At 40.9% G+C, this 21,909-nt stretch overlaps 1 protein-coding gene across 3 annotated transcripts in view; it reads left to right on the forward strand.

Annotated features, from left to right (window-relative positions):
- The first annotated feature begins 1,025 nt into the window (after positions 1-1,025).
- The window catches only part of STRBP (spermatid perinuclear RNA binding protein), a 145,361-nt gene continuing 124,477 nt past the window's right edge, over positions 1,026-21,909 (forward strand). For 2 of the 3 annotated variants that reach the window (XM_059143363.1, XM_059143361.1), the window contains exon 1: positions 1,026-1,179. The gene's annotated coding sequence lies outside the window, so the exon portion shown is untranslated. The remainder of the gene's footprint in view (positions 1,180-21,909) is intronic. The other variant, XM_059143362.1, reaches the window with a different exon arrangement.

Raw genomic sequence — 21,909 nt, forward strand, 5'->3', positions numbered from 1 at the left:
CTAACACCCAGCACAGCACCTCGCATGCAGCGGGTACTCAGTAAGGGGCGGAACTGGTAGGCAGAATGCTGTAACCAAAAAAGTGCCCAGGAGTAACTCTGTAAAATACAAAGTAAAACATAATTTCTTCCTTAGCACTGCCCAGACGGGTGTTCAGCCAAAGTCTGACACAACAATAAGGAGGCCAGAGAAGTCCTGGCCTCAAACTGAATTCCCAGGTAGGTCCATTGGGTGAGAAAAGGAGAGATGGTTGCTGACTAAGCAGCCAACTTCTGCTCAGTGCCTGATATGTGATGAGAGAATTCACACCTATTGTCTTTTTCCATCTCTCCAACGGCTTCTAAATCGGAATTATTGTCCTAGTTTCCCTACCATAAAACTGACGATTAGAACGGTTCTCTAATTTGGTCAAGGTCACACAGCTGGTAAGTGTAGCGGGGCGGAGGCTGGGAGAGAACCTCTTACCAAGTCAGAGGCCTCCCGGTCCTCCACCTGGGGAGGCGTTGCGCAGCCTACACTGCTGCTTAGCCTCTGGGGTTGGGGGCGCACTCGCCACTGGCGCGCGGGCCCGGAGAGGCAGGCTCTGAGTGGCATCCGGGAGCCGCTCCCAGATTCGGAAGTTACGAAGTTTCCGTACATTTCGCTAGCTTCTCTGCGCAGCTCGTCCCCGCTCCGCAGTAGTTACGCTGCTAGCGCAGCGGGGCTCAGGTGCTGCAGCGGGCGGGGGCCTGGCGCCTGGAGAAAGGCGGGGACGCAGCTTACGTAAGCGTCTGCTCGCAGGTGCATGCGGCCTCCACCAGCGTGTGGTCCCTGCGCGCTCTCAGGTGCGCAGTTGGCGCAGGCGGCGGCGCGGCACGGCGCCGGCGGGCGCTGGCCGGCGCTCTCAGGTACGGCAGAGTGCGCGTGGAAGGGGAGCGCGGCGAGCGAGGGGGCGGGCTTTCCGTTCCCCAGCAGCCGCGGGCCCGCCCCCCGGATCGGCCAATGGGCGCGCTGGGCGGTGTCACGTGCTCGCCGCCGCCGCCGCCGCCGAAGCGGAGACCGGAGCCGCGAGCGCCACCAGGGCAGCAGCCGCCGCAGCCGCCGCCGCTGGGCTGAGGAGCCGGAGACGCGGACGGACGAGGTGGCGGCGGCGGCGGAGCGGGAGCGGGGACCGGGCGCGGGCAGAGCGCGGCGGCGCGGGTAGGCTGCGGCGGTGGGGTAGGCGCCTGCGCGGCGGGCCGTCCCGGGCGGGCGGCGGTTTAGGCGGCGGTTGAGGCGGTTGGCGGAGCCGGCCCGGGCCCCGCATTGTTTGTTGTGCGTCCTTAGCAGCGGCGGCGCCGGCCGCGGCGGCCCGGGCGGAGAGCAGGGAGCAATCCCGGCCCCCGTGCCTCTGGCATTGTGGCCGCCGCTGCGGTGCCCCGGCCGTTTCGGGCAAGGGCAGCGGGCAGCCTTCCTCACCTTCGTGGGGGACGGGGTCCCGGCCCCGAGTGAGGGGAGGGCGTGGGCAGTGTTGGGGGGGACCCGGCGCCGGGGGTCTCGGTAGGATGGAAGGCGAGGGGCTCTGGGCAGGTGTTGGAGGACATTGGGGGCAGGGGTTGTGAGCGAGGCTTGGGGGGGGGGCTGGCGGAGGGTGTGGGCAGACTTGGGGGAGAATGAAGGGTGGAGGGATCCGGCCCAACGGAGCGGGAGGGCCTTCGAGCAGGTTCGGGCGCCCAGTGGGGCCAGGGGGAGTGCGAGAGGGATGGGGAGGGCATTCAGGCGGGTGGGGGCAGCCTTTGGGGGTTCAGGAGGGTGTGAGGGAGGCTTTGGGGAGGGTAGAGGCTAGCATGATGGGAATGGAGGGAGGAAATTAGGGACTCGAGGGAGGAGTGGAAGAAGCGGATGTCCCGGTCGGGGCTGCGTGTGAGGGGCAAGGCGTGGGGGCAGATTTATGGAAGGCCACGGGACAAATGGGAAGGGAAATGTGGAGGCAGGTGTGCAGGTAGGGGGAAGTGTGATGGGGAGAGAGGGACGGAGGTGTCTAGGGGTCTCTGGAGTGATGGTGAGGGAAATGGAGGCTTGCAGGGAGGAGGTGTGTGTGAGGGTAGGCCCAGAGGTTTCAGGAGACCGGTGAAGGATGTGAGGTTTGCGTCTGGCCAGGAGGTGTGTAGGGAAGACAAGAAGGAAGCAGGAATAGTGTTGAGACTGGATAGGTGGGACACGCAAAGGGCAGACATGTGGGGCGGGGGAGAAGACAGGTGTCTCACTGGCGAGTGGTGCTCAGGGGAGAACTGTATGGGGGGGGGGAGGGGAGGAGGAAGGTGATTGGAGCAGGGCCAGAGTTGGAGAGAAGTGAGGACAGTGGAGTAGGGTGGTGGCGATGGACAGGAGGTGTGCAGTGTATTTAGCGGATAGCAGACTTGAGTGAAATGAGGAAACTTTGGGGTTGGGGAGACATTGCAGGGGACGGGTGGAGTGGAGTATGTGTGAGGTAGAGGGCCAGAGGTGTAAGGGGTGAGGAAAATATTCTTGGAGTGGCAGCTGAGGTATGAAAACAGATGGAAGGAAATGTTTTGGGGGCAGGAAGTGTGGAGGGGAGTTAGGGAGAAGAAGTGGGGGTGGTACGTGTGTGAAGGGAAATCAGTAGAGGGAGGTAGTAAGGGATGGTTTGGAAGGGGAGGGATGCAGGTCAGGTCTGGGGTACATAGAGTATGTAGAGGGATGGAAACATAGCTTGGGGTGCTAGATTTTGTCTGGTGGGGGATAGGCAAGGAAGAGAGGGAAGAATGGGGGAAAACAGGATATTTTTGGGTAGCGGACATAGAATAATGCACAGTATATAACGGGGTAAGAGAAGGGCAAGGTAGGGAGGTGCGTGAATGTGTCTGTGACTAGAAAGGGATAGGTTGTGTATTGGATTGGGGTGATGGTGGAGGAAGCAGGTTGTCCAGGTTTAGCGGCAGGAAATGACTATTCAGGCTGGAGAGAGTTAGGAAAACAGGTTGCTTAAAAGAGAATGGAAGGAGCAGGGTGCTGAAGAGTGGGGTGAGATTGGAAAACTTTGAGTCCCGAGAGATTAAGGGGTTCAAAAGTTTTAGGTCACTGGAAATAAAAGGCAGAGTGCAGAAGTTGAAAAAACAAAAGCCAAAATCAAACTGAAGAGGGGATTATATTCTGGACGTAGAAGAACTGAAGAGTGTGTATGGCCAGTGTATGTGGATTCTGGAATGATGCTAATGAAAAACAGAGGACATTAAACCCTGTATATATTTGAAAGTTCATGCCTCTAGGATCAGAAAAATCAAGAAGCCAGATTTTAGTTCCAGAACCCTATGAATGGGGAAGGGACAGGGTAGAGCTGAGTAGTACACACTCCCAAGTTGGAGGAGGTATGTGGTAGAATATTGTCCTATTGCATTGTGCTGACAAGTGTGCATATAGAAGAGCCACACAGGGTTGTGTGGATTGCACCACAAGTGAATAGAAATAGGATTGCAGCAGGTGCAGGGCAGATGCCTTTTTGAAGATACTGCAAGAGAGCTGGGCCCAGTGTCCGTGCCTTTCGAGGGCTGTGTATCAGAGAGGAAGGAATACCTTAGTGCAGTGTCTCAGCTACCCTGGTGCTTTCTGGGTAATGGGGCAGTTTTCGGGCTTTGTTTGAGTGATGTAATATCTGAGTCCCATGCTAGAGGCAGACAGAGGTAATGTACATCCAGCTCCTAAAAGTGGCAGGAGTGGAGATCTGCGATTCTTTAACTCTCTTTCAGGGTAAAAGTAACTGATCCTGGGTTGTTGGCTTTTTCTCCCAAATAGTTCAAGTAATAATTTGGTTGGAGGCTTTTGGATTTTCTGGTATTTTGATTTGAGTTAGGGAGTGTAGTGTTAACTTTATTGAGGAAGACTTTTGGGGTTGTGAGGACATAACGACCAATCAGCTTGCCAGACACATAGGAAATAACCTTCAGGGGTTTGAGCACATATATTTCAGTGCGGTTCTCATTCAGTGTTCTGTGGCTTGTGTTAGATTCTTTGGGATTTGGAAGGATTAAGGAAACTGCTTTGAGACTGCCGTAGTAAGCAGGGTTTTCTACAATCTTGGGAAACGATTTCCCTTTTGACAGTCAAAAATTCAGTCTTGTCAGATTTTGCAAAAAAATTATTTCATGTTGCAGAAATAGCTTCAATTATCTCTTTGTGGGCTTCATGTAGTGTGTTATGTAGTACCTGTGTGGTTTCAAATAAAAGGTATGCTTTGATACTTTGGGAAGCTTTCTGGTTTGATTTGTTTTCTCCTTTTGTCAATTTAGGAAGTATCTTAATGTGGCCGTTGTAGCTTCAAATAATAAGTTTGAGTGGAAGTGAGAATCTTGCCTAAACATAATGGAGGCTGAGCAGAACAACACATTTTATTTATTTATTTTTAAAAATTTTATTTATTTATTTGACAGACGGAGGTCACAGAGCAGCAGGCGGAGAGAGAGGAGGAAGCAGGCTCCCTGCCGAGCAGAGAGCTTGATGTGGGGCTTGATCCCAGGACCCTGGGATCATGACTTGAGCCAAAGGCAGAGGCTCTAACCCACTGATCCACCCAGGCGCCCCAGAACAACACATTTTAAATAATCTGAATCTGTAAATATAAATATTTAAAAAGTAAACTGGAAGCTGATTTTTAAAATCAAATTTAAAGTGCATCATGAAGGCAACAAAATAATGTTCTGAAGGCATTGCTATAAGATTTTATTTTTGGAGGGAAAGGTTTTTAAAGGACACTATGCCTTTCATTGAAATTCTTTGCAGTATTTTGAGACTTGATATATGTGTAGGATATGATTATAAGGGCATGTTTGGCCCCTTTGGCTCCCTGGCAGAGAATTTGAGCAGTATCATATAAAATGAATAGAGTAACCTTTGAAAATTCTCTCCGATATGGCTATTGTTTCCTCCTTGAATTTTTAAAGTCCATTGTGTTAGTTCATTTTATTGATTTGGGGCAAGCAGTATTTTCTTGCTCAGAAAACTCAATTCTGGGAGTGTTCTGGTTATATGTATTGTTCCGTGAAATTGTATGGTTTGGGATAGTTGGTAGGCACTTGAAAATATTGTCCTAAGTTTATGAACCAAGGAAAGCAGGTTATTTAGACTTTGTAGACTAAATAATTGGGTCTGGTTTTATTTTCACTGGTGACTTGCTGGACAAGATACTTAATCCCTTTGTGCTTGTTTCTCCTCCAAGAAACCTGACTCTGTCTACTTCCCATGAGAATTGAGATGGTTTATATAAAAGAAGTATAAGTCTTTCAGGAAGATTAGAACTATGTAAATATGGAGATAGCTCCTTTTTTCTCTGTCTCGGTCAAATAATAATTGGTGCTTCGGAATTTGGCATTAGGTGAGTTAATTTATAGTGGGAAACTTGGATAGAGATGAAACTTCTCTGAATGTCAGAGGTGTCTGCAAATTGAAGTTTCTTCATTCTTTGCTCTACTGTCTGCTTATCTTTTTTGACTCATTTCTGTAGTTGAGTGTTGGTGCTGATTTGAATTCTTGAGTATGAGCAGAAGATTGTGAGAAACATTCTGCATTGTGGCTGTAGCCTGAGATTACTTATAAGCATGAATTTCCCGAGATGAGTACTTCTCTCACTCAGTGAATTCACTTCCTAAATCAGGAATAATAAATACAATACATTTTCCTGTGTATTTTTCAGAAAATCAACTAATTCTAAGTGACTTGAACAGAAGAATAGAGCTATCCTTCTTCTAGAGGCATTAAACCTCCTCCCTTAGATTATTGAGTATTTTTTCCTTTTTAAAATTTTAGTTCTCATACCCATCCTGTTGACATTTCCAAGCCTGTTGACAGGTTATGCTCTATTTGAGGAAGAATGATGTTGAAATGCTTTTAAAATGTTTATTAGTTGTAGAAAGCCTCTGTATGCTGGTTATGATTGATATTGCAAAAATGTAAATAGTCAGTTGCTTTTTGGGCATTAATTTGCTTGAGCTTGGTAATACCCAGCCCTGATAGTAGTCTTTTGTGCTAGCTGATTTTTTTTTTTTTTAAAGATTTTATTTTATTTTAAAGATTGATTTATTTATTTTGGCAGGGGAGAAAAAGCTAGCAAGTGGAGGGGTGGGGCAGAAAGAAAGGGAGAGAGAATGTCAAACAGAAGACTCCCCACTGAGTGGGAAACCCGACATGTTGATCTCAAGACCCTGAGATCATGACCTGAGCTGAAAGAGTTGGATGTCCAACTGACTGAGCCACTCAGGCGCCCCTTTAGAGATTTTTTTTTTAATATTTTATTTATTTATTTGACAGAGAGAGATATCACAAGCAGAGAGGCAGGCAGAGGGGTGGGGAAGCAGGCTCCCCGCTGAGCAGAGATCCCGATGTGGGGCTTGTCCCGGGATCCTGAGATCATGACCAGAGCGGAAGGCAGAGGCCTTACCCACTGAGCCACCTAGGCACCCCTAAAGATTTGATTTTTAAGTAATCTCCATACCCAATGTCGGGCTCGAACCCACAGCCCTGAGATCAAGAGCCACTTGCTCTACCAGTTGAGTTGACCAGGTTCTGATCTATTCTTAATAGTTTATATTCTCTTGTATAACATGTTTGGACCTCCGTTACCCATCTTATTGCTCTTTTTGTTTTCATTTGTTTTATATAGATTTTATTGGAAAATTGGTTGTTTTAAAAAATTTGTTCAGCTGTAGAAAAACTGTTTCTGACAGGTAATTATGAGAGGCTTCATCCAGTCTAATTTTAGAAACCTTTATTGAGAAATGTAAGTTAAATTTATATGTCAGTTGAAACAGAAAAGAATAAAGTGATGAGGCCAGATTAGTGGTAATATAAATATTTAAATGGTTTAAGCCTGAAAGATCTGCAAGTCTGTAACTTTTAGGTCTTGCACTCAATAATGAGGTAACCACATGACCTGATTTGTCACTTTCATGCCTAATTTAATGTATTTCTTGTTTTAAGGGTCCTTGAAGTACATCCTTTTTGAGAAGTATGGGTATCTGTCTCACAAAAGACATTCCATATATATGTGTTGCTGAGTGAATGAATGCCATCCTAAATTTCAGTTATTTGATATTAAAATTCTCTTCTGAGATAACTAACACTGTGTCGAACATCTGCTTTCTTGAGTTAACTTTAGCACAACTCGAAAGGGTATAGTTGATTATATCAATAAAATCACAGTCTTGCATTGTGTGACTTCATGGTTCATTTCCATTTGAAGAGTGAGTTCTGCAGCAGGTTGTGTAATAAATTCAGAGGCGTTTCTGGGTCATGGATAAGATGTAGTTTCTTACTGCACCTGCAGAATTTCCTGTTCTTTGCAGTTTTCCAGGTACCAGCACTTTTCACAATATCCTATTAGGCAGATCAGCAATTTGTTTATAAATTGAATTTAACCATGTTAATACTATAGACATAAATCAAGTATGAATTTAACCATATTCATACTTGACATAAAGCAAATAGTAATTGTCCTTAAAGACTCTGTTTAGATTTTTTTTTTTTTTTAAATTACACTTACCTATTCTACTAGTTTAATTCAGCAAACATGCATTGACTTAGGCTCAAAGGCACATTTTGTGCTGGACCTAAGATTTCTTTTTCTTTTCTTTTTTTTTTTTTTTAAAGATTTTATGTATTTATTTATTTATTTGACAGACAGAGATCACAAGTAGGTAGAGAGGCAAGCAGAGAGAGAGGAAGGGAAGCAGGCCTCCGGGTGAGCAGAGAGCCTGATGCGGGGCTTGATCCCAGGACGCTGGGATCATGACCTGAGCCCAAGCCAGAGGCCTTAACCCATTGAGCCACCCAGGTGCCCCAAGACCCAAGATTTCTTAGTAGGGCTCTATAACACTGTTTTGAGTAAAGAATAGATCCTTCCCTTGATAGATTGGCCCTTAATGTATAAATGGAGTCTATAATTTTGGTTACCTAGGTAGTGACCTGGTAAAGAGGTGGTTTGTTTCTAACAGTTAAGATAGAGGCAGTTTATTCTTATGGTAGTTATAATTCCAAGTAAATCTAAAACTCGTTAAATATTGCATCTAATCATAGGCTTTTGTACAACTTAGACAACCTACGTTTTTACCTAATGAAGTATAGGGTATTGGGTAGCTCTTGTCTTAACTCTGGACAATTCAGTTTTAGTTAGCAAAGTTAGTGAACTAGAGGGGAAAGGTGTTGCAATCTTGATAATGTAGGTTAGCGGCTGGAGGGAATAATGTTTGGAGCCTTTGGTATGCATACTTTCAGTTGTTTTTGAAGTAAGCTGTAAATAAGCTTTTTTTTTTTTTTTTTTTTTTTTTTTTAACGATTTTATTTACTGAGAGAGAGAGACAGAGAAAATGAGGGGGAGAGGGTCAGAGGGAGAAGCAGACTCCCTGCTGAGGAGGGAACCCAATGCAGGACACAATCCTGGGACTCCTGGATCATGACCTGAGCCAAAGGCAGTCGCTTAACCAACTGAACCACCGAGGTGCCTCTGTACATAAGCTTTTAATGTCAAGGTTAGTATGGAAGGACAGATATCAAACATATTAGTGATGAGATTTTTAAAAAGATGGTATCTTAAAGATAAATATTAACTGATGCTCTTTGAAATGCCAGCTTTGTGGTAAATGTTGTGGAGTTCTACAAAATTGGCTTTTGAGGGGCACCTGGCTGGCTTAGTGGCTAGAGCAGGTGACTCTTGACATCAGGGTTGTTAAGTTCCAGCCCCATGTTGGGTGTAGAGATTACTTAAAAATAAAATCTTCAAAACTGGCTTTTGGTCAGTATTATTGTTTAGTAGTAGTCTTTATTTCTAGAGCCCACGGTTTGCATACCTGGACTTTGATCCCTCTGGGAGTATAATGTAGGTGAACAGGAGAGCATTACATTTAGAGAAATGGAGGCACGGAGTTGACTCTAGAGCAGAGATAGGCAGACTTTCAGAACACCCCTAAAGAGGTTCCTTTTGGTTCCCAAATTTGGGCAGGAAGGTTGATGTCTGGGCAAATTTGAAATCTGCTTGTTTCAGTCAAGCTTTGAGTGCAAGGCTTTTCAAAGACTGCCTGCAGTAATGCATGGCCTTCATAGGAGATTTGGGGCCCAGGATTATGCAGTAGTAATGAACCTGAAGAAGAGGGCTAGCCCTTGGGTGTACTCTCCTTTTAGGTTATTCCCTGAGATGATCCTGTGTGCAACCCAGACTGCTGTACTGGGTAGTACAATGTTGTTGGCACCAGAAGACTTGGCTTTGACGTCTGATCCTGTTATTTCCTAGTTGTAGATCTCACTCCTTATGTATAAAATTGGAATAAACCCCCTAAATTACAGTTATGGTGAGGATTAAAGAAGAAAAGAAAGCTGTTTGTAAGCTGTGAAACATGGAACAGTTTTTTTTTTTTTGAAGGGAGGATTGAAGAGAAATTAAGGGCATACTTTGAAGTAATGAGAAAAATTTGACTCAGAGGACCTGAATTTTAATTTTTTTTATCATGGCATGTCCAAATGTACATGAAAGAGAACAGTACAATGAACTTTCACGTACCCGTCAACTAGCTTCAGCAGTTACCAGCATTTTGCTGCTTTTGTTTCATCTACCCCTCACTCAGAATTACTTTCTGTTATTTTTGTTGAAATATTTACAGTAAATCTTAGGCATCATATACTTTCATCCATAAATACTTCAGTATTTCTAACAGGTGGGAACCTAAAAAAAGATACAACCACAAAACTTTTAACTGTCTAAATTAACTATAATTCCTTATCTAATGCTCAGGAGGAGCTGGATTTGAAATATAGCTCTACCACTCACTAGCTTTGTGTGTTAATCAAATTACTTGCTCTCTCTGAGCTTCTGGTTCCTTATCTGTAGCATAAAGATAATACCTCATGAAGTTATTTTGAGCTTAAATGAAATAACATACAAAAGGCCTAACATGAATGTTCTCAGTAAATCCTATGGCATGTGAATTAGGATTATGGGCCGCCCTCCTTCCTTCTTTAGTATCACAAAGAATAACAGTGCCCTGAAATGACTGTCCACTAAGCTAGTGAAATTTCTCTTCATTGGGCTGTTTGACTCTTTTAGTGAAATTCTGTCACAGTTGAAATCATGTCTGTTCTCCCCCTCTCTTCTGCTAAATCATTATTCTCCTGCCTAGTGGCTCATTCTAGTCAGCACACACATGCTGTTATTTCATGTATTCTTTTTTTTAAACAATGCTTTCTTGACCACGCTATTTCTTCTAGATGCAACCCAGTTTCTCAACTTCTTGGAAAAGTTGTTTCTACTCATTTTCAGTTCTCCTGTTCTCTCCTGAACCTACAATAAGAGACTTTCAACTTAATTACTGAAACTGCTCTTGTTGAAACCACCAATTTTAATTCTTAACCTGTTAGCAGCATTTGGTGCAGTGGATGTCTCTTTCCTTGAAATACTTTATGCTCTGGTTTCTGGGATACCATATTCTGTTGGTTTCCTCCTGTCTCCTTGGCTTCTCCTTTGTTGGTTCTTCTTCATAACTATACCTCTTAATATTGGACCACCTGGGATCTCTGCTCTTCATTCTCATTCCCCCAGTGATCTCATCCAATCTCCTGGCTTTATTACTGTGTATCTCTGAAACTCCAGACTTGTTTGTCCTACTGCCTATATTGATTGACATCTCCACTTACATATTTTATTGGCATCTCAAACTAAACTTGCCCCAAACCAAACTCCTGATCGTTACCCTGCCCCCTCTTTCATCTGCCCCTCTTGTGGTATTCCATGGGTTTTTTTGTTTTGTTTTGTTTTTCTCTTTTTTAAAAAGATTTTATTTATTTGACAGATCACAAGTAGGCAGAGAGGCAGGCTGAGAGGGAGGGGGAAGCAGGCTCCCTGCTGAGCTACAGGGCTTGATCCCAGGACCCTGAGATCATGACCTGAGGTGAAGGCAGAGGCTTAACCCACTGAGCCACCCAGGTACCCCTCCATGTTTTAGTTAATAGCAACTTCCTCCATCTTTTTAGTTGCTCAGGCCAAAAGAGTTATCTTTGACTCTCTCTCATACACTACATCTGACCCATCAGGAAATCTTGCCAATTCTGCCTTCAAAATACATCCAGACTCTGACCATTTTTCATCATTTCTACTGATTTAAGTTTACATCAGTTCTTGTGAATTATTGCAGTAGCCCTTTTTTGCTCTTTGCCCCTTCATATTCTGTTCTCAATCACATAGCAAGAATGATCCTTTTAAAAAGGTAAGTTAGGGGGCGCCTGGGTGGCTCAGTGGTTAAAGCCTCTGCCTTTGGCTCAGGTCATGAGCCTCACATCGGGCTCTCTGCTCAGCAAGGAGCCTGCTTCCCTCTCCTTCTCTCTGCCTGCCTCTCTGCCTACTTGTGATCTCTGTCTGTTCAAATAAATAAACTAAATCTTAAAAAAAAAAAAAAAAAAAAAAAAAAGGTAAGTCAGATTTTGTCTCTTTCTGGTCAGAACACTGTCTTGCTCAGAATAAAAAGCTACGTCCTGTTAAGGTCTTTTGTGATCAGATACCCTTTTCTTCTCTGATTTAATCTCCTCCTACTTTTTGGACACAGAAAAGTGTCCTCCTTGCTATTTTTTTTAATGTGACAGGCATGTATTTCTGTCTTAGGTCCTTTGCACTTGCTGTTTGCCCTGTGTAGAATGCTGTTACTCAGATATATGATTGCTCCATCCTTTTTAGGTCTTTTCTGGTGAGGCCTTCCCTTTCTACCCTGTTAAAATGGCAGCTCCTCCATTTCTGGCCCTTCCCAGCCTTTTCCACCTTCCTTTTCTCATTACCATTTAAACGATTTAACTTATATTTTGCTTATTTTGTGTATTGCCCTTTTACCTTTACTAGAGTATAAGCTCCATAAAGGTAAGGATTAATACTGGTTTTGTATTGTGCAGATTCTAAGCACCTAGAACAGTACCTGGGACTAAGGTTGTTGACTATTTGTTGAATGAATATTTTTTTATTAGTTATAGTCTGTTTCTTGGTAAAGATGCTATAGTTGGAATTTCAGTTTTTTCTGTGGAATACTCTGTACCTTGAGGTCTTTATGATGTGTCTTTCTTCTTAATGAGTATTCTTTCAAAGACTGCTGTTGGTTTTATTAATTCATCATAATTTTGAATATTATGCAGTGTGCTAGTTGGATGGGGGGGGATACAAGAATAAAGTATACATAGACCCTGACCTTCAAGAGCTTACATTCTATTGAGATAGATGATGTGTGTGTGTGTGTGTGCATGCGCGCGTGTGTGTATGTACATGTATGTATGTGTGTGTGTCTGGTTTTTTTTTTTTTAGGTAAGACCTTAAGAGTTCAGAAGAGCAAGATATTATTTCTAGCTAAGAGGGATAAGAGAGAGACTTCAGAGAGAATGTGATACGTACATCTGTACTGAGCCATGGAAAATGAGTAGGATTAGGTAATGAGAAAATAGGGAAGAGAATTGCATATGGAGGAAATTGCATTAGCAAAATAAGAATGCTCAAGATTTCTTTGAGAAAGAATAAGTGATTCAGTAGTTAAAGGTGAGAGAATATCAAAGGAAATGGTAAGAATGTTGGAGCCACTGATGATGGAAGGCCTGGAATGCAAAGGTGAGGAACTCCGTTTTTACTCTGTTGACAGTGAGGCTTCAGTGAAAGGTTTTTAAGCAACAGTGGAGGGATGGTATTATTAGGGCTATATTTATGAATTTGGTAACTTTATGTGAAAAGAGAGGCAGAAATGCATACACTGATTAAGATGCTATTGTACTTTGTATTGTATTGTATTGTTTGAAGAAAAAAAGCGATAAAAGTTGTGGAAACAGGAATAGAAGGGATGCCTTGAAACTGAATGTGAGGGCTGAATGACATGTCTACAGGTTTCAAGCCAGGTTGATTGGGCAGCCTTGGTGCCTTGGTTAGGGAATCCGACAGTGGCATCAGGAGGCAAGTTTAGTTTAGTTTTGGTACTGAATTTGCAAGTGTGGTGGTGACATTCAGGTGATGATTGTTTTGATAAAAAGAAAATTAGGAATGTTTAGAAAGGATGTGCATCTGTGGCTTTATGCTTTCATTTTGATACTAACTGCCAGAAAGAGATGTGATTGCTGAATCGGTTACTGAGGTCTGAATCTAGATAATTGATTTGGAAACCTCTGGTAAGGCCCTCCAGACTTTTCTTTGGATTTGTAAATGTCTCCACTGTTTCAATAAAGTTTGTTAAATAAGTTGCTCTAGATTGTAAAACATTTTATGTTCTCAGCAGTTTGTTACAACTTAGATGTCATCCTTTGAGCTTTCCTTTATTGCTTCATGGGCTATGGATATCTAACTCTGTCTGTTCCATCCTTTTGGAAACAACTGATGAGGGGTACCTGGGTGGCTCAGTTGGTGAGTGTCTGCTTTTGGCCCAGATCATGATCCCAGGGTCCTGGATCCAGCCCCACATCTGGCTCCCTGCTCACAGGGGAGCCTGCTTCTCCCTCTACTGCTTCCCCCACTCATGTGCTCTCTCTCCCTCTGCTCTCTCAAATAAACAAAATATTAAAAAGCAAAACAACAGATCAGAGTTCCCAACTAGTCCCTTCCGTCACTATGTTGAGATCCGGTTGAGTTATCAGGTTTGAATGCTCATGCCAAACTCCCTCTCCTTCCCCTTAGGATTTAGAAGCACAGTGGAGGAAGACAACCTTCCACCCTAATTAATGGTAGTTAAGGTGTTAGTTGCCAAAACATGTCTTTAACAACCTACACTTAACAAAATACCAGAAGATACTAGAGGATTTAGCTTCTCTTCCAGGCATATTCAAGAACAGAATAAGATTCCTTTAGATTTAAAAACTTTTCAGAGCTGTATAGCAGGAGGAGTTTTTAATCTGAAGGTCATTTATAGGAAAAAAGACATATTTGCAAAATAATGTTGATTAATGTATGTAATTTTATTTATAGGCTGTCTAATGATGCATTATACTTATATTTTTATACTTAAGTTGGATAAAAAGACATCCTTGAGTTTATTAGTTAAAAACTTGTAGTTCACCAACTTGGCTTATAATGGTGACCTTGAGCTTACCTCATTAGTTGTATCTGAATTAAGTCTTTTCCTTTGTCCTTAGATCATAATGTCAGTGAATATGATTTGGGCACTGTCATTATAGAATTGGTTTTTGTTACCAGTAAATAGGAGTCAGTAGGACCCAGTCACCCTGAAATGAGAAAATTTTCTTATGTAGGATAACACATTTTAAGTTCAGTGGACATGTGGTGGCTTTTAATTGGTCAGATTTAGCATATATTGTAGTTAAACTTTTTTTTTTTAATCTGGATAATTTTATTTCACATAATTGGTTTGCTAAGAATATAAAGTATAGCATCTTTGAGAAACCTTTTATGTTCCTTTAGCCCCACTTTGTTCTTTGACAGATGAAGAATTCAGGATATATCCTGAGTGGTAAGGGACTTGGCCAGAATCACACACATAACTAGTGGCATAGTTGGGGTGTGAAGTGGATTTCTTCACCTCCAGGCTGTTTTGGAAATGTGGACCAGAAAACCTCAAATAAACTCAGCTTAACTGGTCACATTGCTGGCATCTAATGATGTTCAGTAGGAATAATTATGCTACTTTTTTCCTCATTCCCTCTGAAAATTAATTTTTTTTTAAATTAACCATTTTAAACTGAACAGTTCCGTGGCATTTAGTACATTCACATTGTCTGGCAACCACGACCCTTTCTAGTTCCAAAACGTTTCCATCACTCCAAAGTGAAACCCCTTGACCCATTAAGCAGTTTGAAGATTATTTAAGCAATTAAAAATCTTTAAACAATTAAAATAAAAATCTTTACTCTGACAAGGTTGACTGTAGCAGGTTTGGTACTAGTGGTCACTCTTAGCGCTTTGCTCCCCGTCTCTGGTTTGCCAGGGAGAATTAAAGTGAATCCTTTTACATTAATTAGTAGTGGATGCATTACACTTATAATGACAACATAAAAAAGAAAGTGTCAGACATGTAATGATTAACAATACTAAGAGTAGGTATACATTATGCATGTTATGACTAATCTTCACACTAGCCTTTTAAAGTGGTTGCTCTAGTTCAGATAAGAAGATTGGGGCTTGGGGCACCTGGGTGGCTCCATCGGCCGAATGTCTGCCTTCAGCTCGGGTCATGATCCCAGGGTTCTGGGATCGAACCTCATGTTGGGCTCCCAGCTCAGTGGAGATCTTGCTTCTCTTTCTACCCCTCTGCCTGCTTGTGTGCGTGCTCTCTCTTTTTCTCTCTCTCAAATAAAACCTTAAAAAAAAAAAAAGGAAGAAAATGGAGGCTTGTTGAGTAAGTTCAGAATCACTTAATTGGTAAGATGTGAACCTGATATTCAAATCCATGTCTATTTGATTCCAAGAGTTGGGTGTTCTCTTTACTAAATTTGGGAGTAGACAGGCAAAAGCGACAAATGGAAGGGATCATCTTGTATGGGGGACCTGGTACTGTTTTAGCAGGATAGTGTATAAGGGAAGGAGGTTGAGTTTGACGTATCGCCACTTCTCCTAACCCCTTGTGATCTGTATTCCATATGAGAGAAGCAAAATATGAAATAACCTTTGGAACTCTTTAATGAACATTATAAGCAATTAGAAAAAAGTGTGTAGCTTCTGAGATTTTGTTTTTAGAAATTCTTTCTTTCCCTGCTCATTATTTTAAAATCATAAGTTGATTTGCTGAGTAGTTAATGATTAGTCTTAACAGTATTGGAACTCCATTGATTTCCCATTTTAAGATACTTTTAAAAAGCATCTTAGGAGGCACCTGGATGGCTCAGTGGGTTAAGCCTCTGCCTTCGGCTCAGGTCATGATCTTGGGGTCCTGGGATTGAGCTCCGCCATCGGGTTCTGTACTCAGTGTGGAGCCTGCTTCCCCCTCTCTATTGCCTGCCTCTCTGCCTACTTGTGATCGCTGTCTGTCAAATAAATAAATAAAATATTTTTTTTAGAAAAAGTATCTTAGATAAGATACTTTATTTTCAATGAGGAATAATTCAGATTGTGTGTGTTGAAGGATTTTGTTGTTATACTTTTGCCCCAATGAAGAAAACCCTTTTAGCTTTTTTAAAGTTTGAAAGGACTTTAATAGGCCAGTTTTCAGTCATTCTTTTAAAGTGGCTAGTAAGTCATCTGGTAAACCTTGTCATTTTCCTTTTTTTCTCCTTTTTTAAGATTTTAATTTTTAAGTAATCTCTACACCCAGTCTGGGCCTCGAACCCACAACCCCGAGATTAAGACTCATGCTCCACCGACTAAGCCAGTCAAGCCCTCGCCCCCCTTGCCATTTTCTACTGTGTTTTGAATGACGTGACTTCTGGAGTAATTTGGTTCACTGTGTTAGGTTTAGGCTAAAAGAAATGTAAGTAAAAGATAGCTTCCTGGCTACTTAGACAAAGAGATTTTTTTAGGTAATGTGAGCATAGCAGGAATGTAAGCTATAGCAACAGCAGCCACCTGAGATGTCCTGACTTTAAGTGTATTGATAGTTATCCAAAAAAGTATAGATTTTTGGCAGTGACCTTGTGACTTTTGCTAATATCTAAATAGTAGGTACTTCCATAAATGGATTTCAAGCTTTTAAAAACTTTATTTAAAAATTTTAAAATGCCCTTGTATCTTGGCTCAAACATTACACATTATTTTTCTGGTTTGACCTAGAGATGAGGTTTGATTCACTCTGGAACCAGACAAAATATGTTGTAGAGAACACAGGCCTTGGATTGGTCAGGTTTATTTTCAAATCCTTTCTCTGCCACTTACTATCTGTAAGGCCTTTCACCTTTTAAAATGAATATAATATCTACAATCGTGTAGAATAAGATTAGAGAGCAATATCTCACAGGGGCTCAGCACAGTGTCTGGCACATACTAAATTGTGTTCAGTTTGTAACTGTTGCAGGAAGAAGTCTTAAATTTTGGTAGCCTAGACAAATACTAATGTATGCAAGTAGGGTAAAACCTCATCTCCTAATGTACACTGTCCTGCAATCAATACATTTCTTCTTGGATTTTTTGTTTCTTTGTGTGTGTGTGGAAGTGCCGTGTGTCAGTTTTCACTAGTTCCTGTAGTTTGCCCTTCTTTTCTCAGAAATGCTTGGCAAATATCTCCATTGATTATTGTATAATTTGCCTCAAAGAATAGATGGTGCTTCCTATAGAGGTTAATGATGAGGCATTTGCTTCCCATAGCAATCCTTCAGTTAGGTGTTTCTGTGTTGCATGCTAACAGGTTCTTACCACCTTCAGAGATGTCTGCTGGCAGAATGCCCAAACTTTTGTCAAAGAAGGAAGCTCTGGTTACCTGGAATGAAAGAAGTACAGAGTGCCCACTTAGTGTTTATAGTATATTTTATGATAATTATTAATATTAAAGCATGAAGAGCTATATCCTGGTCTATAAATTTTGCTCATTACTTCCCCATTATTTGTATCGCTTCCCTTAATCTGTTCAGAAAAGGATACAGAGGACCTTTTACTCTAAAACTTTAGGGTTGAAGTTGTGATGAATCATAATCCAAGAATATTAGCTGTGGAGGGGACTTTGGAGATCAGCTAGACTAACCCTCTTGTAGATGAGAAAACTGGCTGAGAGAAAATTGTGACTTGCTCAAGGACACAGAATAAGCGACGGGACTAATTTCCAATCTGGGGTTATGAAGCTAACCTGGTAGAGTGGAGAGAGCACTGGACTTTGGAGTCACACAGTCCTGGTTCTGAGTCCCTGTTCCACCATTTATTAACTGTGTGACCTTTGACAAGTGCATCTGAGTCTGTTTGCTGCTCTGTTGTATGTTGTTTGCAGGATTGTAAGGATTTGAGATAATAGAAGTAAAGTATAGTGTATAGTGCCTGACATATGTTATGGCCTCAATAAATGCTGTCTGTTATGTTGTACTGTTTTTCTTGATTACTTAAAACAGGTCATATGGCTAAGTGATTTTTCTTTATGAAATGGGAATCAATGAGAATGGTTGATGTTTTTGCCAAATCCTTTCACTGAAGATCTAAGTAGTTGCTCATTGTAGGAGGACTGCTTATTGCAAAACAAGTGCAAAACATGCATCAAGAGCTTAGAGAATAGTGCTCCAAGTTGTACAGTTGTTGTCATAGTTCTTTTCTGGGAAATCTTTGCATTTCTCAAATGAAATGGAGCTAGTGTGAGGAACACCCAAATCAGTGTACATTTAGTTAGGCAAGCCTAACTCTGTAGTTTTAAACTCAGTAGTACTCTGCACTCTTCAGAGATTATTGAGGATGCCAAAGATCCCTGTTTATGTGTTATAGCTGTTGATATTTGGGTTATTAGAAATTATATCAGATAATATTTACATATGTATTCATTTAAAATAGTAACCATTGGGGGCGCCTGGGTGGCTCAGTGGGTTAAGCTGCTGCCTTCGGCTCAGGTCATGATCTCAGGGTCCTGGGATTGAGTCCCGCATCGGGCTCTCTGCTCTGCAGAGAGCCTGCTTCCCTCTCTCTCTCTGCCTGCCTCTCCATCTACTTGTGATTTCTCTCTGTCAAATAAATACATAAAATCTTTAAAAAAAAATAGTAACCATTGTATGTTAATACAAATTATGTACAAATATGTATATAAATATATATTTTAAGATCTTAGTTTTCTAATTTTTTGTTTCAAATTACAAAAGTAGTACATGTACAGTTAAATAATATAGAATCAAAAAATGAAATTATTTCATTCCTGTCATATACTCATTCCACCCCTGCAGTCAAAGGTTTAGCATGTATTCTTCTATAACTATTTTTATATGATTATAAATTCTTTCTCTCTTTCATACAGTAGATGTTGTTTGATGACCTCCTTTTTAAAAAAATTTGTATATATTTTGGAGGTACAACATAATGTTTTGATAAACACACTTAGAGAATGGTTACAACAGTTAGCCTAATTAACATCTCTCTCTTATAGTTATGTGTGTGGAGAGTGGGGGGCAGTGAGAGCACCTAAAATCTACTCTGATCAAATTTCCAGTATCCAAAACAGTATTATTAACTGTAGCTATCATGTTTTACATTAGATATCTAGACTTACTCATCCACATAAGTACAACTTTGTATCCATTGACCAGTATCTACCCATTTCACTCACCTTCTACAAATGATAGGTTTTTAATGTAAAAGAATTTCGACAACAAAAAAATTTAGTGAGATGAGTGACATTGCTTTACATTTTTGCAAATCTCATTAATATGTAGCTTAATAGAAGACACCTGGGTTCTGATAGCTGTTGCTGCCTTTAGCCTATTGTGTTATGTTATTCTGATTGAAGTATATAAAGAAGAAAATTAGGCTTCACAAGATTTGAAATTGGAAAAGGGGAGGAGTATTTTAATACCCTTTTCAGATAATTGTGGATATTCTTTGATACTACACCAGAACTTGACAAATGATAGTTTCTTGAAGGAATCTGAAGCCAGATCGGTGCACTTTCATATTCTGTTAAGTCAAAATGCAGTAGTTTGTTGCATTTTGAAAGTGAATCTTTTATCCCTGCATGATTTCATAATATCATATGTTGGTCATTTGGAAGGTGTTGGTTCACTGAATTATGTTGAGCTTCCAAATGTGACACATTTCATTATATATCTCCACACATTATGTAGTCTCTGGAAAGCTACGTTCATGAGAGGGACTTCAAACGGCACATAATGCCTTGCTACTACTTTGAAAATACTTCTGGCTTTGTACACCCCTGAAGGAATCCTGAATACCCCTAGAGGTCCTGGATCACGATTAGAGAACCAGGGAGTTAGATTAACTAAAGGTTAACTAACTAAAGGTAGTGACCAGGCTTGCAGACTGTATGTAGCTTTAATAACGGATTATCTGGTAATTATAATGGAATGGATTGTTGTACAAGCCCTAGGCTTAGAAACCATCTTACTCTTTGAAATAAAACATAGCCTAATTTTGAAATGCAGTGAGTTGGTCATTGAACATTTGAGTGCTTTTTATAGACAAGATACTGTGTTGAGGTGCTACCAAAGATATGCATTATGAAAAAGGCTTCCTTTTCAGTAGTTTACAGTCTAGCCGGAGAGGTAAGACATAATTTTATGAAAAAATAATTAATACAGTGTTCTCTGGTAACAAGTGTGACATACAGTGCTGGGTAAAGTGTATTTTAAATAGGTGGAGAGAGGAGGCCATTGTCTTTATGAAAGAAAACTGCAATGCTTGTTCAGAAAGTCATTATGTCAGTTAGGCTAGACTGGAAAATTCATATAGAATAATTAATCTAGGCTTGCAAAATAAAGTTGCACTTTATATTTTTATTTTTACATTGTTGTCCTGTTTTGTAGGATTGTATGGTTTCTAGTATTTTTAATAGATTCTTACTTGCTTTCTTTTTTAGGCTAATTCATTGTGTTGTGTGTAGGATAGATCTGTCAAACATCTTACCAAAACACTGTCACTATTTGGTAGATAAGAAAACAAGATTAAGTAAAATCTGCCCAGAACACATACATATGAGTAATATGTTACTTGCACATATTAGAAAATATGTATACATGCTCAAAATAGAATATAAAATACTCAGATCCTTTTTCTTTAGGGAAAAATATATACAAATATAGTTATATACAGAGTGTAAATATCTCCACTCAAGACTTTGTAGAAATATTTTAATGCTTCCTAAAGTACCTGTGTATACCTTGTGCTTGGTTATTTCCTTATTGGATTGTTATAAAGATTTTTTTCTAAAGATCTTATTTATTTGAGAGAGAGCACAAGCAGAGGGATTGGCAGAGGGAGAGGAAGAAGCAGGCTCCCTGGCCCGATGTGGGTCTCAATTCCAGGACCCTGGGATCGTGACCTGAGCCACAAGCAAATGCCCGACCAACGGAGCCACCCAGGCACCCTTGTTTTAAAGATTTTTTTTTTAAATTTTATAAAGTGCCTTGTGCTAGAAGGCACTCGTAGTAGCTATTATTATTGTTGTTGCTGTTGTTACAGTCTATTCAACTCGGATTTATCTCTCATGTACAAGTTTGATAAGACATTTAACTTAGTCCATTTCTGACGTTCATTTGTTGAGTGGTAGTTATTCAGCTGTTTTGGTCTCTGTGTGTGGAATCCTTTTTATCGTGTTTCAGGCACTGTGCTAGGTGCTTTACATGCATTGCCTCTTTAGATCTTTGTAAGTCTCACTATGAGTTGAGAATTGGTGTTTCCATTTTATAATGGGAAAAATGAGGCTGGCAATGGTTAGCTGCTCAAGGTTCTTACTAGTTAAGTTGTATAGCTGGGATTTGAATCCTTATCTGTCTCCAAGGTGTTATCTTCTACTTTTCCATTTGGGCAGTAAGTTGAAGAAAATATTTTTGGGATATAGTGGGGATTTAGCTACTTTTCAAAGAACAGGTTTGTGTGTATTTGTGTGTGTGTGTGCGCGCGTGCATGTGTCACTGAGGGGAGTTGGATGGTGATTATTCTCCCTTTTTACATGTATTTGGTTTGTGTTTGGATTCCATGTTTTTTTTTTTTTTTTTTTTAATGAGTTAGTCATTTGATTACTTAATTGCTTGATGAAATCATGGTAAAATAGAAATAAATTAAAATTTTCAAGATCTCTTTTTTTTCCAAGGTGACATTGTATTTTATTGGTGAAGAACAGTTTGTGGGCTTTTACAGCTTGTTTTAGGCCAAGAATTGACCTACCTTTACTGTCTGATACATTACTCTCTGCTTGAATAATATGGTTATAGTCACTTTTGAAAGAGTATTGTGGCTTACAAAGCTTGTGTGAGAAAAATAATTCATTTGTACTGGCAGTTAGCCAGTATTTTATAAGCTACAATTTTCTTTTGAATAGCTGGTGGTTTGTATCACCATAATTTGTGGTTCTTCTGAACTTG

The sequence above is a fragment of the Mustela lutreola genome, chromosome 12 (genome assembly GCF_030435805.1).
Source record: "Mustela lutreola isolate mMusLut2 chromosome 12, mMusLut2.pri, whole genome shotgun sequence".
Taxonomy (NCBI): domain Eukaryota; kingdom Metazoa; phylum Chordata; class Mammalia; order Carnivora; family Mustelidae; genus Mustela; species Mustela lutreola.